The sequence below is a fragment of the Rhea pennata genome, chromosome 2 (genome assembly GCF_028389875.1).
Source record: "Rhea pennata isolate bPtePen1 chromosome 2, bPtePen1.pri, whole genome shotgun sequence".
Taxonomy (NCBI): domain Eukaryota; kingdom Metazoa; phylum Chordata; class Aves; order Rheiformes; family Rheidae; genus Rhea; species Rhea pennata.
In genome coordinates, this window is record NC_084664.1 from 93,256,809 (window position 1) to 93,272,015 (window position 15,207).

The window sequence follows — 15,207 nt, forward strand, 5'->3', positions numbered from 1 at the left end:
CCACATACTTTATCAGTTTGCATTAAAAACAAACAAATATCATGGAGAGTGTTCCCCTAATGTCAACTCTTCAGCCTCTGCTATAAGTTTATATTTGATTTATTTTTAAGGTCTGATCTCAGATTGCTATTGCTGCATGAAAATATACCATGGTAGTTTTACAGTATCTAGCAATAAAGAGCTCGGAGGAATTTCAGAAATGTGAATCTGAATTGTGTCCTATAACATAACTATTTTTTGTTATTCTTTATCTAAAATTATCTTTTGAAGAAAAGATACAGCAAAAGGTGTAATTTATTTTGGCCACTGGCTGCCAGTTCCCTCTAGCCAGCAATTGTTGCTGTGCACGTCAGCTTAATGTTTATGTTTTCATGAAGTGTGTCATAACACCACCACAGCATTTTTAAGATATACTGATTTCAAACGAAGAGACCTCCTGTAACGTCCAGCCCCTAAACTACTAAGAGTTCTACAGAGCAGGGTCCATCTAAGTGATGGTCTTAAATACAGGAAATCTTTCCATCTTGGAAAGGTTGACAGTGATGTAAAGCAACTCTCCCTCATGTGACAGAGGAAAAAAAAGAAAAGTTGAAGAGAAAGATATGAAGACATTCTTTCTGTGTAGGTACACTACTGCTACATTTTGGACCCAGCAAGGCGGTTTCTGTAGGAAATGGGGATGCACCCTGTTTGGGCAGCTATACAGACAGCACCAGCAACCATGATTCTTCTGGGAAAGATTGTTTCAAGTGCATCAAAGAAGACAGAATTATGGCAGATGAAGAATTATGCAAGAAAAAAAATAGTATTTTCTCAAAGATATCAAAATTAAAGATATCAGAATTAAAACCCAACACATTTTTGAATGAGGTTCTGTCTAACATTGCTTATTCTGTATATCAAGCAAATAAATCATTTAAATAAATGGATTTAAAACAGTGATTAAAAGGAGCACAGAGCATAGTGTTCTCTTAGAGGCATTGTGTTTCAAATGTGATGGAGTTTTTCTAGTGGATAGGCAGTAGCTGGTGTGGTACCTGGGCTTTACTTCTGAATCTGCATGCTTCCAAGCCTGCTGGATCTGTGCAGCCTCAATCCTCTTTTTTTAAGAGAAGCTTCCAGAAGGCATACCTTGTCTGATCCCTCTATGGCTATATCAAAGTGCTGTCCAGCTCCCCTAAAACTGGGGTAAGGCTAGAATTAGATGATTGTCAAGAAGGAAAAAAGCACATCCTTGCTTAAGCAGTCTGACTAGATTCTGCAGAGCAGGGAGTTTGGACTAGAACCCCAGAAGTGGAAACTTTGCTCTGGATTCTTGGTGCTCAGTAGCGATGAGACCTGTGAGGCAGGTGTCCCTCTGTCGCTGTCATTGACAAGGCCCACTTATACTTGAATTCTCTAGAGATCACATGTCAGTTAAAATGAAAATACTGGCTTTGCTCTTGAATTCCTAAAACCTTTGCAACTTTATTTTCAATATCTTTTTTTTTTTTTTTTTTTTTTTTTTTTTTTTGGTGCAGTATCCTGGTGAACCCTGTTCATCTCCAGACCTGACAACTGATCCAAGGGGTTCTCTTGGTTTGACCAGTTGTGCCCAAAAGCACTTCCATCTGAACAGAGGATCTTCCAGATTGAATGCATAGCCGCCAGCAATGCGAGGGGCTTTTTTGTGACCCTGCCTACGTGTTTTAACTTTGTGAAGCCTGCAGAACCAACATAAAGACACGAATGAAGCTCTGAAAACAAAACAGAGATTCACATTGTATAGATATATGCAGAGTTCAGTATTTCAAGAAGAATTCAAGAATTGAATGTCATGTAAATAGCCACTGATTGTAAAGGGGAGCAGGTCCAGCAGACCTGAAATAAGGTATTGGTCTGCTTGCTCTGTGGTGCCCCAGCCATCTCCATCTCATTGAAGATGAGCTGAGGACATTCACATTTTTCTTGACTGTTCTTCAGCAAACCCATTATGCTAATGCTTGCGTAGGGAATTTTGACCCTTAATTGCATATGAAACTCCCAAGCAGACAATTGCACAAGTGTAAATCTTTAAACTTGCAATATGTTAACCCAAAGAGCATCAACTCTTTTTCCCCCCCTCTGCCATATATTGATATGGGCTTGATGTCAGTCAGATGGAGTATGTCACAGTTCTCCATCAAAGTGGGTATTGACCATGCCACCACTTATATTTTACATTACACTTATATTTTAAACTTCACTAGATAAACTAGATGTGCTAGTAATATGTTTAAGTTTGATACTGTATTACATAAATATACAGATATTCTCTAGAATGCTTCCTTAGTATAACCTCTGTGTGATTTTCCTGGATAGCTTCAGAGCTAATATAGAAGAGCTTTCCGGTAAGCAGATGATGCTTCTTTGGTCCACTGCTTTCCAAGAGGTTTACAGTTTTTTTTGAACTCGGCCTTCCAATACAATATAAATGTTCTGGCTCTGCAGTTGCACACATGAGAGCTGCAGATCAAGGGAAGCCTTTAGCAGATTTGAGACTAGAACTCAGACTTCCCATTACAAAGTTAGTGCCTTAACAAAGCAGAATCTGTGTTTAATTATCCTTTAGTCTAGAATTTGCCTACTTGATTTCGTAAGGAGTTTTGACATTTTACTGACGATCCTGTTATTATTAATTCGTTTGGGTGTTCCCTATAAATCATGAAAATCTATCATGAATTTCACAGTGTATTCCCAGATAATTGCTTCCAGCATACTCCACAAAGCTGTGTAGTTACAGAGTTTAGAAACACTCTCTGAGGAGGTGTACTGTCCCACTGCAGTGATCAGGTTGCTCATTTCATTTTGAGAAAGGAAAAGAAGAGAAGAGATTGATTCTGAAAAGAGGGAGGGGGAAGAAGGGTATCTGTGGCTTAAATAGAAGGGGAACTCCCACGAAATCAGAGCACAGAGCACACCCACAGTCCCAGTAAAGGGCATGCATTCTTAAGACATGAAGCATTTTGGTCTGGAAAATGGGCAAGAAGATAAGGGAAGGGTGCTTGCCTCTCGATTAGCATTGAACTCTGGCAGGGGAATAACCTACTTTTAAATGCATTTTACAGCCACAGGCGCTTTTCAGATGGTAATACTTAGGAGAATTATCAATCACTTTCAACTCTATATCTGTAGGACAAATGCACGGGAACTAAACATTTGGAGCAAACTAAGCATTTCATGGAAGTATGCTCCCTATAAATGAATAAATGTGTATATATTTTTTCAAAAGGCCTCAATTATTAGGTGAGTACTAAATGGGACAGTATGTTGAGGTGGGAACGAAACTTGTTTTCATTGAATATATTGTTTTTTAAATCATGACAGCATGGCTAGTCAGAAGATTCTGTAAAGCACTTTTAAGTATGTAGTCTAAATATAGTTATATGCTTTGTCATTAGTAAAAGGTAAGCAATTTTAAACAGGATATAGGATTAGGGAGATAAAACTGCAGCTTGGAAAATTAAACAGCTTATTCTGAGGAAACTGTAAAAATATTTTTTTAAATGCCCCTCAAAACTTGTCTTAAAAGTTTGTAGCACAGAAAAGATGATCTTGAAAGAACTGTAACACCTACATAATCTCAGGAGGTAATCTATTTACTGTCATTTGTTCCAAATATGAATAGTCAAAAGATGAAAAACCACATTAAACTATTATGCTTATTCAGCATGATTTCCTGAATAATATGGACAATGGAATGTAACCACTATTAACCAGTATTTAATAAATAGTGACTTCTATTAAAAGTAAGATATAAAGGTGTGTTCTTTACTAACACGGTCCAAGAAGGTAATCTGAGAAGTGAGATGGTCTTATTAGAGATAGCTCTGTAAGTGAACTACTGAAAAATATTTGACAGATTAAATATTAAAGGTATAAAACAGTCTTCATATGAAAAGGATATGACTGTGTCATAGTGCTTAATTAGGTAGGAAGTAGGGCCCTTCTATGAGTCTACAACAATTTTCAATTTCCAATTCAAATTCTACATCAATTTAACTTTATAGTATGATATTATGGAGCCTAAAATATTTCAAGTATGTATGTTCTGTTTCTATTCTTACTGTTCCTTACAGTGACTCGTTTGAGTTGAGGCTTGGTCCTTCATAAATAGTTCATCTGTGCAGTCATGAATACTGCAAATGGAATTGACCACAAAAATAAACCCTGCAGGACTGGGCTTGAAGACAGGGAGATTCAGGCTAGCACAGAGATTTGCCCTGGAGAAGAAGACCTTGTTATGACAACTGGGAATGCTGGTTTGTTTTTTTTACACGCCAAAAGTCCTGTGCATGTTTATAAAAAACTGTATCTAACTATTACTTTCTTTCAACACCGGAAATCTTTTGCCAAACAGATTTCATGTAATGCTTTAGTTTTTTCCTGTTTTTGTAGCGTTCTGAATACTTGTACGCTTCCTAACAGTCCGACTGACTGAAGCGAATCAGTACAACACCTCCCTCTGGGGACGTGCAGTTGCTCAGGAACCAGCAATCTGTGACAAGACTCACTCTAAGCTGTCATCAGTGGAAGACTTAAATGTGAACTGCTCTTGCAGATCCTGAAGAGGACGTAATTGCTCTTAGCCAACAAGAATGGATAGTTAGGGAATGAAGTTTTCATAGTGGCAAAGAAGACACTGTAGGTTCTAGTCCCCAAGAAGACTACATGAAAGGATTCCTAAGGTTGTGCGGTAGTTAACTTCTTTCTTTTCAGTTCAGATTGAGCAATACAGACCTTTAAAGAACGGATGATAACCAAACTGCTCTTTTCCTGCAAAATTGAGGTCGCCCAAAGCCCAGGATTAGACCTTGGGATCCTATGTAAGATAAGTTATTTTGTGATGTTCATAAAGCTGTTTATGGATGGTATTATCATTAAAATGCAACTGATAAGATTTTCTCCTGTTTCTATCACATCAGCATTACTGAGATAAAAAAAAATAACCATTTAGAAAAAATGTACCTTGAAGGCAGAAAAAATATTCCTTTCTTGTATCTGTTTTGTCAGAGAAATAAGATCAATTTGACCAAATTATTTTCAAACATTTATATCTAGCAATGGACTTTCTCCCTTTCATGTGTGTTGAACTTGAATCTTAAGTCTTTTTCTTGACAATAACCCTAATTTTTTTATTTCTTAAACTCATACTGTTATTCCTGGTTTTGACTGTTGCAGTGACCATTCTTCTTGGTTTGTGTTTAGTCCCTTAAAGTGTTTTTCAGAACTACATTTCTCATTAGCCATTGTTTAGTCAAATTGTGTGTGTGTGTGTGTGTGTTTGACTGTCTGTCTGTGTATGTATGTGTTCACACCATTTTGATTTCAGAAGAAGTATTAACTTCAGAGCTTCAGCCCATGTTTTGGTTTTGCTGTGTTTCTTTTCTAAAATAGTCTTTCATCTTTACTGTCAGATTAAAGGGAGGGAAGGAACCTCAGATCACAATATGAATGGTGGGAAAGCATTTATGCCCACTCAGGGAATGTGTTTTAGAGAAAGGCATGCAAGTTTTATTAAAAGAGAAAAGGGGGTGAAGGACTGTAGAATTGAAACTACATGCAGAATAACAGTTTTAGGAACCTTTCTACCCTAGATCACCCTGTGCAGCTCCATTTATAGTAGTGATTATGTAGGGAAAATCTAAATTAGGTAGCAAGTCACTGGCATTTTTATAGTTGTCTGCAATAACAGCAAATTGGTCCCAATGATCTGAGCCTTCCTATGCTAATTTTGAAGATGACTCCTCTGACTTTCACTGTCAAATGCTGGTGTAGACTCAATTCTAGGAGCTTGGAAGCCTACACAGGCAGTCTTTTTCTCTACTTTTTTTTCCTGTAAAGAGCAAACTTTTTTGCCAATCTATTAGCTGTGAATTAAAGAGGATGAGATGTGAAGTGAAATGACAATAAAGTTCTCCCAATGGTGGCAGTATGACAATCTTCAAGCTAAAAAGAAGTATGTGATCTGTTGCTGATTACTTTTCAGTTGATTATTAGGTGATTGCATTTGAAATATTTTCTTCAGGCTAGAGAGAACAGTGTGTGTGGTGGTGTGATTGGGTGTTTTGGTTTTTAAATAAAAGGTCTTGAGTCTTGTTATGCACTTTAATTAGCACCTTCAGTTCTTGTTTTCACCTTATACAGGAAATGATGAAACCTGCCAAACTTAATGGGAATCTTCCTGTTGACTTCAATAGACATTAGAGCAGATCAATATCTGTACTGAACTAACTTCCTCATGTTTTTACAAAGGCAATTCTACCTTCTCTCTCAAGGCTTTGACTCACTTAGTTTCCTTAGATGCAGACCTCCAGATGTTTACTGTTCTCCTTTCTAGTCTCTTCTAAGAAGGAAGAGCAATAGTTTCTTTTATCCTCCATACTTTGGGATGATACACACATTTTGCTAGAGCACATATTTCAGGCATCACTCAGAAGTAATTGCATAAGGTCAAATTTTGGCTTGGCGAGCATGCTTACTAGCTCAGCTTACTTAGTAAGCAAGCTTGGTGGAGTCCCTGCTCCCTGCCCACCCTCCTCCCGTGGGCTGCCAAGAGTGGCAGAGCCCAGGTTCCAAGTGTCGCAAGGGGCAGCCACCACAGTCACGCTTCTCTCTGAAAGCAGAAGGGAAATCAACAGGGAGACTGTGACTGAAGCTAATAAAAATTGTGCACTTCTGTTTTAAGAGACTGCTGCCCCATATCAAACTGTGTTTACAGCTTTCCTATCCATCCCCACTGTGCAGAAGTCATGTCTCTGGAAACAGAACCTGAGTGTTGCTGATGCCTAGACAGACTGCATGCACTAACCGAGGAGACTTTGAGACCACAGACTCAGTATTTCTACCAGTCTTGATCAGCTCTGTGGTGAACTGTAAATTTGCACATAGCAAGTGCATAATACTTACTTTAATTCTCTCGACAGTGTTCATAAACTGGCTTCCTGATCACAAGTGTCCTTAGTCTCGATGCAGAATTCAGTCACAATAGAACCGCAGGGATCTGCTTGAGTTATACTTGCATACCAGACATTCCTTACAATAATGATGAAGAGGGGCGAGAGCTTTCTCGGATAGGGGGAATAATGGAAGGGTTGTCCTTTTCTTCAATTCCCTGGGCCTGCCTACTGATTTAAATTGTAAATAATGTTAGAAACTAGCTGTGGCAGTTAGTTTTTTTTCTCAGGATGAATGTCTAATTTCTATTATATATATAAAGTAGAAAGAAAAGAAAATTAATATGGTTAAAATGCATGTCTTTTAAACTAATTTTCTTACATCAATCCATTTTCAAAAGTTATTTATTGTGTTAACAATAGGTAGGCAGTATCACTATATTTCCTTTGGTGCCCTATGATCTTGTTTTGTTATAAGTACAAATCTTCTTTTTCTTTTCCTTTCCCTTTCTACTACCATCAACTGTTCTCATCACTGTCACATTTTAAGTGGGCACAGGAAGGTGTCTGGCATATGTCCAGTGGGGTCAGCAGAACATGTTCCCTGCTATATCACAGGCACCTCACCTTTTCTAATAGTATCAAACTGTTTCATAAAACTAACTAGGTTTATTGCTTGCTGTTCTGATTATTCATTCCTCTGGGAGCTAGAAGTCATCCAATTTCCAAGCCAAATGTGTTCCCAGATAGCTTATATCCTTTTGTTCTTGTGCTGAAGTTTTTCTTTAGCTTATGTAGTACCCTGCTTTTTGACTAGCCTGAAAGGAAGCATAAACAACCATATCCCCCTCTCAGTATTCATTTTGCTAGACTAAAGAAACCAAACTCTGCTAGTTGGCTCTACTTGATAAGATTTGTTGCTTCCCAGTCCTCCCAGTAACACTTTTCTGGGTCTGTTCCAGTTTGAACTCCTCTTTCCTAGATGCTCTCATAAATCCTGTAGCAGGTGAACTCTCACCAGTACTTTCCACAATGTCATCAGTACCTCTTCTGTCACATAGGAAAGAAGTGAAGTGATACAGCCCAAACCATGTATGCTTTTGTCGTGGTTTCACTTTCTTGTGAATCCAGTCTGAATACTCACAGATTTACTTTCCCCGCTATAAATTAATTAAGTCTTGGGGGGTGGGATCCCCTGTGGTCAAAAAGGGATGTCATACAGTTAATTGTCATCAATAGCAACACAAATATAAAGAAACCAATCGGTATATCATGTCTTTCCCTGACAGCTAAGGAATGTGAGCCCTATAGTTCATGAATAGCTGTTACAGTAGGACAGAACAACTATCTGGTTCTGAGGTTAAGATTACAGGGAGGTTAAGTTCCCTGCCATAAACCAAATTTCTCTTGAAATGACAGAAGAGTTCACTTTGGAGTCAGTAAAAGTTCCAGTCAAACTGCCACAGTGCAGGAAAATGCATCTGAGCTAAAATACCTGTGCATCTCCACTGACAGCAGTTTTAAACTACTGCATCAGTAAATGTATTATAATTTTATTTTATAAAGATAAGTTTTTCTACTTTTGTTTCATTTTTTGCTTCACATCAGTTTTCTGGCTATAGGTGCACTAGTTTGCTTCTAACCTAATTTGTTTCTCTTAATATGACTTTTCATCTCTAGGAAACTGTTTCTTCCTATTAAGTGACAGGAGATAGGGAATAAAGCTCCCTGCCTTCTGTTCTTGAGTTGAGCAAAGGGATTTTCCTCTGCAGAATGTTAATGTAGTTAAATGTAGCTAAAATTAAACAGCTACTTTCACCCCTAGGTTAGCCGTATTCACTGTGCTGCATATAGCACTTTAGTTTCTAAAAGACTCTATTGCAATATTGTGTCAGAGGCAGAGACGAAATGTCTGATCTGATCAGATGAATTACATTTGATATTATTTTCCCTAACAGCAAGGCACATTTCAGCTTGCTGGAGAGACATGACTCAATCTGCCTTGGAGACATTCAGTGTAATTGTTCGCCTTCGATTCCCAGAGCACAATCTACTCTTGCTTATCCAGATCAGGTATGGAGGCAGAGGTGGGGAACAGGTTAGGACCTCACCTAGGTAAAGGAAAACAGATCATTCAAAATATATGTAAATTAGGCTATAAGAACAGGTTTAGTCTATTCACCACTGAAAAAGTCAATAGGCCAAGTCTGTTCAGAGCTGGGATAGATTTAAACAGTAGTGCCTGTTAAAAGCAATATACTACACAGGAATCTAAATACACAGCTGTCAGCCACCATATGTAGTTTTGAGAAGCAGCACTCAGACGGGGTAAAGTTTTGGTGCATGTATTCTGCATCTATTCCTAATATTGACAATTAAAACTTCTTCTTTTCTTTTGGAGTATCAAAACAGCATCTGTCATCACAGACCCTTTCTAGGGCCAGAGTGTTGCCGTAAGTATTTTGGCCACAGATGATGATTTTCTTACCTCCAGCAGTTGTACAGACACAGTCAAAATGAATTTCTGATAAGGCAGAGGTGGCAAACATCCAGATTGACTAACATCCAGCTTGAATTTGGAGCAAAAGGAAGTGGAAAATCAGTTTGAAAACCTAGATGAGAACATTGGGTAAAATCCTGCTCTCATGTAATCTGTTGTAAATTCAAAGTACTTCTTCAGTGGGGTTATCCCCAAAGCCCACTGATGTATACGAGACAGAAATTTGATTACAAGTATACAGTTATGAGCAGGGCACTTGCCTCCCTCCGTCCTCTCTAAAGGTTCATATTTTTATTCAGTGAAAAAGATAAGTTTGTGTGCAAACTGGAACATTAATTTATGTATATAAAGTCATATTTTATCTTCTCTCTCCAATATGAAATATTTATCCTCTTTATAATAGCCAGGTCTGCCTCCTATCTGCTAAGTATTGTCCTAAAAAATGAATAACTATCCATCCTGTCTTCATCAATATCACTGGAAGATTTACCAGTTACTTGGTGCTAGGATTTCTCTGTGCTTCTTCCTAGTTTAAAAATAATAAATTGGATTATTAGCCTTAAAGATATCCATTGATGTCATTATATGGTATTTGTTCATTTTACGTCTTTCTCCCAGACTGGACAATGCTGTCAGGGGTTCTTGGTTAAAAATAAGTTTTGGTTTTATTGTAGATTTTATTAAAAAAAAAAAAAAAAAAAAAAAGCTCAGCAAAAATTAGGAAACACAAAGAAAACTTAAATTTTGGTCAATCTTACAAAATCTGGCTTGAGTTAAAAAGCTCTTAAAAAGCTTCAATATAAGCATCTTGTAGACTTTGGGTACTGCAAAGTCAAACACTCTGTTTTTCTTTTGACACTTTCAATACTGAAAGAATAAAACATTGCTTTATTTTCCAGCCTCTCACTGCTGCCACCTCCTCCTTTATTCTGGCTCCTGTGACACAAAATGAAGTTAGATGTGCTGGTGACAGTGCGTACCAGTCAGGCACAGCAAGATATTTGCTGAGGACCTTGCTGACAAGATGGATATTCTTGGCAGGCATCATGACATTTCTCCCCGCCTTCAGTGGAAGAAACGAGGTCAATGGAGCACTGTGCCCTACCAGCAGGACTTCAGGGATTAACTCCGAATGCCCAGTATCACTCCCCAGTTTCTATGTCACGAAGTATTGCAGTCGATCCTCCTGCTCAGAATACATGTTTTTCTTAACACTGAAAAGACATGGACATGACTTAAGGTCAATTCACATTATCTCTGTTATGCCTTAGAAAGATGGGGAGTAATTGGAGAATCCCACCAGAATTAAATAAGAGTGTGGTATTTTCTTTCTCATCTTTGTTGAACTGTGGATTGATAGACAAAACAATGGAAATGCTGAAAGGGAAGAAATAAAAATGAAATGGATGGAAAACAAGACCTGGACAAAGGCTCAATCCTGCCCTCATTGAAATTGCAAAATTCCTTTTGACCGCAGTGGTGCAGAACCAGAACAAATATGGGGATGGAGGAAAGCAAATCAGAAAAGAAAATCAGGGAAGCATGGCTTCAACTGATTTTGCCCCTGTGTTCACACCCTCATTCCCCTTACCTACCCTCAGCCTTCACTTTCCCTGCCTCTCATCCTTACTCATTGCTGAAGCAGTAGGCTGTCATTTCTCATCTGGTATCTTCCACCTATCAGTATGTCTGGGATAGCTGGCAGCTAATTCTGATGGGTGAATGGTACATGAAGATCCCTCGCCAGTCGCAACGGGGCGTGAAAACTGATCAGGCTAACAAATGCTGACAGGTGAGAGACATTCATGCAAAGTTGCTACCGGTAGTGAAGACAGAGATATAAAGGGTTCCATATGGTGGCTGTGTTTGATATAATGCCAGAAGACAAGCATCCTAGTGGCCTGAATTACACCCACTTCCTTCTGCCATTTTCTTACTCATTCTCCAGCATATTCCAAGTATCCTTTTTCCTTGTCAGTGCAAAAGCATAGTTACAGGCAGGAATAAGCACTATTGCTGAAGTCTTATTCCAAATATGTAAAAACTATTACTTATCAGTAAAAAAAATAATACAAATAAAGACAAAAAACAATTAAATATCTGTACTTTGGGACCTACAAAGATTGAAAAAGCCTCACTGAGGCTTTTCCTCTTGTTTCTCTTGTCTTTTTTTCTTTTTATTTTTTTGCCTCCCTTCCTGTTCAAATTCTGTTCAATTTGTAGACTTGAAGTCCACTACTTGTGCTAGAATAGCTAATATTCTCCTTTGTTGTTCTTATATTTTAAGTGAACTAGAGAATGTTTCAAATAATGACCAAGTATCTGAAACATTTCTTCAAAAAGAATACTGTTACAGATACCTGGCATAGGCTTGCTTTTCTGACACAGATATGTGTAGATGTTTGAAATCTCAGATATGTATTGAGCTCTGACTTGCAGGGCTAGTTTTAAGCATTTTTCCTAAACAGTTAATAAGCAAATGCTATAACAGCTGGACTTCAGCATGTCACCTCTGTATTCAGTTACTATCCTCTGTGGAGGCCACTGAACTCTGAGAGCTCCAGTTACCTTCTGCTTTTTCTTGCCATATCCTTTCACTACAGGTGCTAACTCTGGAAGATCATTCCTCCTGGTGTGAATCCAGAGATTGTCTTCATGATTCAGTTCTTGTAGTCTTGTAGTAAGTTTTACACTGTTGTTGTAAAGTCATGATACCCCATGTTGTTCAGACACAGTCAGCTATTAAGAAGAAAAGTATAAAAAGAAAAACTTTAAAAATAAGATTAGGGGAAAAAAAGCCTGGAGGATTTAAGATTTTACAATAGCTTAACTTAAGACAATAATTGCCCAGAAAACCCTAAATTAGCTTGGAAGTGTTCTCTTAGTTTTCACTTGCCACTATTTTCTTCCCTTACATAAGGAAACAGAATCAGTATGTTACTTTATAAAATTTTGAATGCCTTGTTTTTCACAGAAGGGTACACAAGACACACCTAAATAAAGATTTGGATGACTGATTAAATTAATTCATTTTCCAGGGTATTGCAGACCTGAAAGTCTGATCTTCAGTGTCTCCCCAGTCTGGGCAAGGAGAGAAATTAGGACTGTAAGTGTAGCCAGCAACCCGTGCTTACCTTCTCCATATGCTCAACACTTAGGAACTCTTATCTCTCAGCTCCTAGTGCAGTTTTACCACCTACGCTGTAGATAACTATCTTTGCTATGAAGATATTTGTACATGCAAACAAAGATTTATCCTGAGGCACCTTGGTGCAAAAACAAGCCTTTGAAAACATTCAAGAGTCCTGTGTTGGTAAGCATGACGCTCAACAATAGTCATAATAAAACTGATATTACCTTCACTTTTTATTTAAATGTTAAATAAAGATTCCAAATGTGATATGACATAGTGATCTGTACCTCAGAGGTAGGCACATCATAGAGCATCTTGTGCAACTGGGCTTTGGTATATGTGACTAATCAATTCCAATTTGGAATCCTCTTAAAATTAAATAAACAATACCAGATGAAGTCCTTTCACAGAAACCACAGATTCCATTAGTCACACCATCAGATGGGCCCTAGAATTTTTTAGTTCTGTACAAAAATTAAACGAATAGAATAAGAAGTTGCACACATGCAAATAAGGACTTGGTTATTTGGCTCCCGTTTCATTTCTGGAATGGTGGTAAAGACTTTCTGACCATGTGGAGCTTCTGCCCAGCAAGGTTTTGAAAAACCTTTTGGCTATTCTTTGCTTATAAGATGGTCATGCTAAACTCCTTCCCACTGACCTTGTGACCGAAGGGCTAATATCCCCCTACCTACACGGTCAAGAATTTGCTATCCTGGCACATACACTCTGGCTCTTTTATCAAGTCCATTATTTCATTCTCCTTCCTACAGCTTCTTAAAAACTGTTTCCAATACTGCAAGATTGGGATTTACACACCAGTTTTATTTCTATATATATATAATATCCAAGTCCATGAGAAACTAACAATTTTTTCAGGCCTGATGATTCTGTCAAGCACAGCTTGCTTTTTGGGCTACCTATGATGAAAGATCTAATGGGGCCCCTCTAACATAAGTCCATTCCTATTCTGCTGTAATGCCAAAGGTTCAGAGGAGACCAAAACCACAATGTGCTACATGCATGCTGCCTAACAGATGTTGTCAGGTATTGACATAGGTGTTGCCAAAAATCCTTCCTCAAGAGGACAGAGTTATGAAACCAGCATGTCATTCTTGGCAGCTGTTTTTCCAGACATGCTGATGTGAACAAAAGAGTAAAAATCCTTTTCCCATTTAACTAACATCAGGAGAAATCAGAATTTCACAAAAAGAGAGCAGCTACAGTCTATATTAGGACAAATTATGTTGCATCTCCCTATTCAAACTTCTTTGCAAGGTTGGCTTTCTGCACCTGCAAATATCTGAATGTCTTTCAGAGGTCTATTCCAGATGTTAGCAAGAAGGTTTTCAAGATCTTTCCCACAGCCAAAATCATAGACAATCTCATAAAGACTCCCCTTAGTTTCCCTTCAGCAAATGTCATTGTTTTTATAGCATCTTGCACTGATATATTTTTTTCCAGTAAGAGGTGGAAAATAGAGACGGAAGGTACATTTTTCCTTCTGTCTGTTGGCTATCTTCCCAAAATATCTTGGCTATCATTCCCAATAATACCCAAGTTTCACAGAACTCAGTTTTTGCACAGTCACTTCAGACATCATGCCTTATCTCGAGCCCATACTTACTTTGATCTGTGTTCTTACAGTTCACAGACATAGGTAGGATGTCTCATTTCAACATCTCTCCTTTTCTTTCATGGTTGAACCACATACTTATGATGCATTTCACAACAAACTTGATTCTTTATGCCTACTTCTGCAGGCAAGAAATGAGTGTGTGCCAGCTCCAGAGGTTTACTGTCACTGATGTTCTCCAGATACCCAACTCTATTTGGTAAAGTTTCTCTTTCACCATGCTAAGTGCGTATCTCACATTTCCTTTGAACATTCCTGTAATCACTGGCCATTCAGGGGCAACAGGACCTACTCCAAATCTGTTCCAGGCTCCTCTCTGCTTTCAGTTCTTCCCAGTCACTTACTACTCCAAAGTCTTCTGGCTGGCCCAGGAGGGAGCAGGGCTAGGAGGAGAAATGACATGGTTCTGTACCTTCTCAGTACTGTCAGTATTTAGTACTGTTTTCACCTCTTTTTGAAATGTCTGCTGTTTCTCCGTGTAGCCACCTATTAATCATCTTTTGTTTAGCTCATTCTCCTTACAGTAGCTTAGCCTCAGAGTAGACAGAGTAATCCCAGCTGGGTTTTAACCTGTCTTTTCAGTAAGCAAAATGTTACAGATATCACTATTTTGTGCTTGGACTTCTTGCCAGTTAGTTGCATTAGATGATAAGGACTGATTCCATGGAATATATTTCTCTGAAGCTAAGAAAATATTTCCTTTCTATATAATAATATATTTCCTCCACTTCTGGGGAAAAAGCAAAGTTTTAATGAGACACTTCAAAAAGAAGGCTATCCTGGGATCATAAGTCAACTGCAGTTTTACTAAAAATCTTTCTTGGCTTATCCGTTCAATGCTCAGCCATCCTTGGAGCTCCTGGTTGCTGGGATAATGCATTAGTGTTTATTAATGTTTTTCCCGAATGCTGAACTCACTACTAGTGAATGGACCCCACTCTTTCCTGTGGTATTTGGGCAGGCACTCGTTAACAATTGCCAGTTTTTGTCTGGAAAAGAAGCACCATATGAGCATTTGCAACAC